Here is a 6,445-nt window from a genome sequence, read left to right as displayed (position 1 = left end):
AGGATTATTCAAGTCTTCTGACTCTTGGCATCAATGTGCTAATTTTTATTTTCTGGTTTCCTAATATTAACTACAATCCAGTGTTAATCTGTAACTAGTATCTAGATCTCTCAGATAATTTGATTTTTTAACTTTACTGTGTGTATATTTAAGTTTATGCAAACAAATATTTATTAAGTGCCTACCATGTGTAAGGCCACTTTTTAAGGCACTAGCAATAAAAGGATGAACAACTCCACAGTCACTACCCTCGAGGAACTTACAATCTAATGGATATACAACATGTGCTGATAGGTTTGTGAAGATAAGCAACCATGTATACAAGCAGCTTACCAGAAATTTCCAAGAAGGGAATTTATTAAGTCCTTGCTATGTACCAGGCAATAGGCTAAGCACTTAACAAATAATCTGATCTTCCTAACAGCCCTGGGAGGTAGAAGTTATCATAATCCACATTTTACAGTTAAAGAAACTGAAGTAGACCGGGGTTGTACAACTAGTAAATGTCTGAGACTGGATTTGAACTCAGATCTTACTGATTCCAGGCCCAGAGCTCTATCCATTGCATTACTTAGCTGTCTAAGAGGGCTATAAATTGGTGGTAAGGAAGTAAAAGGACAATCCTCAAAAGTAAGGGTGTAGCAAAGGTAGAGATCAGCTTGGGTATGGGGAATGGCAAATTGGCTAGCTTGCTTGATGGAAAATGAAGGTAATCAGATAAGGAAAGAGGAACTAATGTGAAGTATGAGATTGAAATATGTGATTAAGAATTTGGATTTCATAAGAGAGGCAATTTAGAACCTCTGCAGCTTTCTGAGCAGTGTAATGATATGATAACAATGACAACAAGCAAGTTATTTTTGTTATTATGTGCCAGAGGAAAAGGCTTAAATAATCCATTACAGAATCAATTTCAACTGAATTGAAATTTTTTGACCCTTCTTAGACTCGGTGAAAAATGGATGAATCTCAATAAACTGCAAGTTCCCCTTTGTTTAAATCTCTGATGCAAATCCAGGAGTAAGTCTAACAATGGAAATTAATACATTGCAGAGTTAAGAGATAGTGGCACTGAATATTTAACTTGCCAGAAGCTGCATGGGGAATGGATGATGCACCAATTTTATTTTTATGGTATCTTACTTGTGCAAATCAGGGTTCCCTGTGATGTGGATATGGGGGAAAATTATAATTATGCTAAGTGAAGTGTCTGTAGGACAGAGAACTAGACTAGAAACCAAAAAAATTTTTTTAACATCTCTTTTGGTCTCTCTGTTACTACATTTCTAGATGTATAATGAGGACTCAACAAAGAAGCATGTGGGCTTAGATAATCACCAGGGCTGGTCACATTCCAAATGATCCTTTGTTCATACACCTATGTCCAACCTTCTCAGATTGCCCGTTGCTCAGGTGGCTACTTCTATTTCTCTTCCTTTCCCAGTTCCATTTTGTTTTCAGAGCCTCCCCCAATCCTCTTCTTGATGTGTGTGTACCTGTGCTATTTCTTCTAAACTGACATGAAATATGATAGGTTGGATTTACATGCATGCATAAATTGAGAGAGGCTAAAGGGAGGAAATGGGTGGTGACTCAAGGGGAAGCACAGGAGTATCTGCACCTATGGGAAGTGTTTGTGGATCCACTATGCTTCAGGGTTTAGACTTGATATGGACTATTGGGGAAAATGATGAGGGGCCCCTGGAGCCAGAATCCAACAGTGGAGATGATGACGAAGAGGAGCCCACTGTGCTGGGCAGAAAAAAGCAGGCATTGTAGAAGAATCAGAGTGTTTTTTTCAATCCAGACTTCCTGAAAAGGAGGGAGCATACATACAATGGGAGCTGGGCCATGGCTGATGTTATGAGTCAACTGAAGAAGAGGAAAGCAGCCACAACTCCAGATGACAAGACTGAGAAAGTCTGAAAAAAAACAACAACAGAAGAATGAGGAAAAAGAAGCCAGATCTGGGAAACCAGTAGATGAGAAGAAAGAAAATGAGGGATTTGAGAAGGAAAACCCAGATGATTCTAAAGGAAAACATGAGGAAGAGGCAAAAGAAGAAGAATTAGAATCAGAATATTCATCAGCTGATGAAAACAGCCTCACTAAGCAGATATGCTAAAAGTGAAGAAAATGAAGAAATAGAAAAAAGGAGAAAAGGAAATAGGTTTTTTTGAAGATGCCTCTCAGTATGATAAAAACCTCATATTCCACAACATGACTATCTCAACCTCTCTTGAAGGCTGTCATGGCCATGGGTTTCAAGCAACCTACCCCTATCCAGAAGGCCACCTGCGTATCTGTGGGGCTATTAGGGAAGGATATCTGTGCTTGTGTAGCCTCTGGTATTGTGGTTTAGGGGTCTTGGGAATCCCAAAATGCAAGGGCAAAGGGTATGAGCCTGCCTTGAAAGAATTTGACCACCCAAGCCTTCTTTCAGTTCAAGCAGTTTATTGAAACACTGGTTGGGGTGAGCAAGATTCCTAGTGAATCTGTGATATTTGTGACACCAATACAAGCAGGGCAGATTTTAAGAATCGGAGTAATTTAATGGGGGAAAGATTGATATTTTATATAGAAAGACTGTGGGAAGATCTGGATGGGATCTAGGAATGAACAAGAGGTCTGGGGTGCTGTGGAGGAAATAGAGAAAGGGCTGGGCTGGGATTAAGGAGTGTCAAGTAAGCTAATTAAGTAATCAAGGTGGGCTGGGGGGCGGGGGCAGATGTCTCAGGCAAATGCCAGGGACTGGGCCATGTAGGAAAGTGCAGGGCCTTTTAGGGATCCATCATTGGCACCCTATCACTGGGACAGGTAAAACAGCTGCTTTTACCCTTTCTGTCTTGGAATGTCTTATCTACAAATCTCCACGGCACCCATAACCCATGTACTTGTGCTAGTTCCCACCTGAGCACTGGGCATTCAGGTGCACTCTGTTACCAAGCAGATGGCCCAATTCAGCATTGTTACCACCTGCCTTGCAGTGGGTGGCTTGGATGTGAAATCCCAGGAGGCAGCTCTTAGACTGGGCCAGATATCCTCATTGTTCTGCCTGGCAGGTTCATTGACCATCTCCACAATTGCCCTTCTTTCCACTAGAGTAATATGGAAGTGCTCATCTTGGATGAAGCTGACAGGATGCTAGATGAGTACTTTGAGGAACAGATGAAGGAAACCATTCAGTTGTGTTCCCACCACTGCCAGACCCATGCTCTTCTCAGCCACCATGACAGATGAGGTGAAAGATCTGGCCTCAGTCTCACTAAAGAATCCTGTCTGAATCTTTGTGAATAGCAAGGCAGATGCAACTCAACTCCTAAGTCAGGGATTCATTGAAATCCAACCCAATCAAGAAGGAGACCAGGAAGCCATTGTGTCAGTTCTTTGGAAACAAACCTTTACCATGTGATGCTATTCACCCAGACCAAGAAGGTGGCTCATCGTATGCACATTCTTCTAGAGTTTATGCGGCTGTAGGGAGGAGAGATGCATGGGAATCTCTCTCAAACACAGCATCTGGAAGCCCTAAGGCCTTCAAGGATGAGCAGGTTGATATTCTGGTGGCCACAGATGTGGAAGGTGTCAAAACAGTCATCAACTTCACAATGCCCAACACCATCAAACATCATGTACACTGGGTAGACTGAACAGCAAATGCTGGCAGGGCCCGATGCTCAGTCTCCCTGGTGGGAAAGGAAGGTGAAAGATGTTGAAGGAGATTGTGTATGCAGTCCTGAGACCAGAGGCTGAGGAGAGGCAGATGCAGCACTCAGAAGCCCAGACAGCAAAACAACTCCTAGAGAAAGGGAATGAAGAGCCAGAGTGGACCTGGTTCCAGAGTAAAGAGGAGAGGAAGAAGGATTCTCAAATCTATCTATCCTGTCTCTATCTCTCTGCTAACCTCCAGTATCACATTTTCAATTGCCTTTCAGACATCTTGAACTGGGTGTCCAGTAGACATCTTAGACTCAGTGTGTCCAAAAGAGAACTCATTATCTTTCCCCCTAAACCATGCTGCCCACACATGCAAAGGCCCTACAAGAATTTGACTTGGTTTTGAGGAGAAAGAAAAAGAGAATGAAATTTGCATAGGACTCCAAGAAAAAGGGGCAAAAGACATCAGAAGAAAGTCTCAGTATGAGATTCTGAAGTCACAGATGTTTGCTGAGTAATCACAGGGTGAAGAGAGCACTGGCCATGCCTGAGGAGGAGCCAGCCCCAACTCCAGGCAGAAAGCAAAAGAAAGTGAAGAAATCTGTGTTAAATGAGGAAATTACCAACACTAACAAAAGGCTTTGAAACAATATCGAGCCAGTCTCACCTTTGAAAAAGGAAACACATGGGACTTCTCCACCAAAGGAGGAAGAAATGTCAAATCCTAGATCCAGGTATGAGAGGAGGGGGTTGTAATTGTTACCTGAAGAAATACTTAAGGTTTTACCTTTAATCCTTTTCCTAGGGGAAAATGTAATTCCATTGTTCTTTTTGATTATAAAAATTCTCTTTAAAAAGCTCTATTAAAAGAGTCTCAGTAGTATGTATTAAAAACAAAAAAAGAAGATAGATTGGAAAATCTTATGGTGTGGGCTGAATACAAAATCTGAATAATTTGGGAATAAATAGTTTTAGTCAATTTTCCCTAGGGCCACAAACTCAATAGGGAAGTTTATATATCAGGCTTGCACATATATAATAATTTATTCATGACTCCAGAGCCTGGAACTTTTTTGTTGAACAGATCTGCAACATTTTAAGAGTATCTGTAAAACAGGCACAAAGTTAATATGTATATAAATAAGCCTCCCTTTATACAATCAGTGTCCTCCTAAAATAATGTGCAAAAAAATCAAATACTTGTAATTTGAATCATATTTTAAATGTACTAAGGAAACTCACAATTTAAAGAAAAACTGAGATGACTATTTTGGTAAAGTGAAGAATTTTTTTTTGTAATGCATTAAATTCTGATTTATGTAAGAGTTTAGAAAGGCTTATTTGTGTTCTTGTGGGGAGCTGCAATGAATAAAATAGTGGAGAATAAAGTGTGTACCAACATGAGACAAATTACCTTTATCACGATGTTAAATGCCACCACCCATGGTAGAACCCATGAATCCAGAGCCATAACTAAAGCAAGGTGATAGGGCCTTTGTCCTAAGCATGCTCAGATTTAAAGGATATTAACAACAATTGCAGGCATTTAGGAGAAATAGATGCAAGTGAGCTTAGCACCTAGCTAGCTACAAGATGGCACACTAGCAGCTGTATTGCGCCTAAACTGTTTCCCAGCCTTCTGGGATTCTACAGCAGTGTTGGAAGATATACTTCAGACTGCTTACTCTGAGCATATTTTGTGCTACTTGCTCCAGGTACAAAATGGCTACTTATTGCTCTGCATGTTTTCGTTGTGCTGATTCCTCTAAGGGCCAGAATTTGACTCCTTACTTGCCTGGAGGGAGTAAAGATGAATTAAGTAAGTCCAAAAAACTCTACCATGAGAAAAAACATATGAGGGACTTTTCAGTTCTGTTCCCATTTCCAATATCCTGAGACACTACCAGTGAAACAGTGGAATAACACCGTAGGAAATGTGATGGAAATAGCCTAGATTATGTCTGATAAATTCCAGCCAACAAAAGAACATCTTATAGGTAACATCAGTAAACATGGGTATCTGTGGGATATTCAGTGGCTAGAAGCATGGTATTGTGGAAGGAGCCCTTGATCTGCACTCATCCCATCTCTGACATTTCATTCCTGTCACCTTGGATAAGTTGTTTAGCTTCTCTGGCAGTTTTCTCATCTGTAAAAATTGGACTAGATAGCGTCTGAGGTGCCTTCCAGTACTACGACTATGATCCTATGAATTGGCACTGATCTGATACCTGTGTTTTTTGGCAAGTCATTTAAAGTGATACTATCTGGGTCATTCTCTTGGCCTGGTAGGACAGTTAGTGAGTTAAGAAGTATTTATTAAGTGCTTACTATGTACTAGGCACTGTACTAAATACTAGGGATTCAAAAAGGGGCAAAAGGCAGTTCCTGCTGTCAAGGAACTCAGTTGGAGAAAACAGTCAAGTATGTCCAAACAAGCTATATGTATAGGATAAATGGGAAATAACTAAGAGTAAGAAGGCACTAGAATTGAGGGAATTGGGAAAAGCTTCCTGTAAAGATGAGATTTTAGCCAGAGAAGCCAGTAGGCAAGGATGATGAGGGAGAGCATTCCAGGCAGTAGGGACAGCCAGAGAAATTGTCTGGAGTCAAGAGATGGGCTGTTGTGTTTGTGGAACAGCAAGAGGCCATTGTCACTAGATCTAAGAGTACTTGACAGAGAGTAGGGTATGATTGGTTGTCGTCCTTTGTTCTCAAAGAGGACCAAAATGACAATACTATGTTGGAGTCAAGGTACGGTGTATCCAACTGTGATGATTAGACCAAT

General features: G+C 40.9%; 1 pseudogene; it reads left to right on the top strand.

The window, feature by feature from the left end:
- Positions 1-1,647: 1,647 nt before the first annotated feature.
- LOC110216248 (putative ATP-dependent RNA helicase DDX27 pseudogene) lies at positions 1,648-4,450 on the top strand (annotated as a pseudogene).
- The last annotated feature ends 1,995 nt before the right edge of the window (positions 4,451-6,445 follow it).

This window comes from Phascolarctos cinereus, unplaced genomic scaffold, assembly GCF_003287225.1.
Source record: "Phascolarctos cinereus isolate Bilbo 61053 unplaced genomic scaffold, phaCin_HiC Scaffold_4;HRSCAF=312, whole genome shotgun sequence".
Classification (NCBI taxonomy): domain Eukaryota; kingdom Metazoa; phylum Chordata; class Mammalia; order Diprotodontia; family Phascolarctidae; genus Phascolarctos; species Phascolarctos cinereus.
The sequence above is the reverse complement of the archived record's forward strand: the minus strand, read 5'-3'. Positions and strand labels throughout refer to the sequence as shown.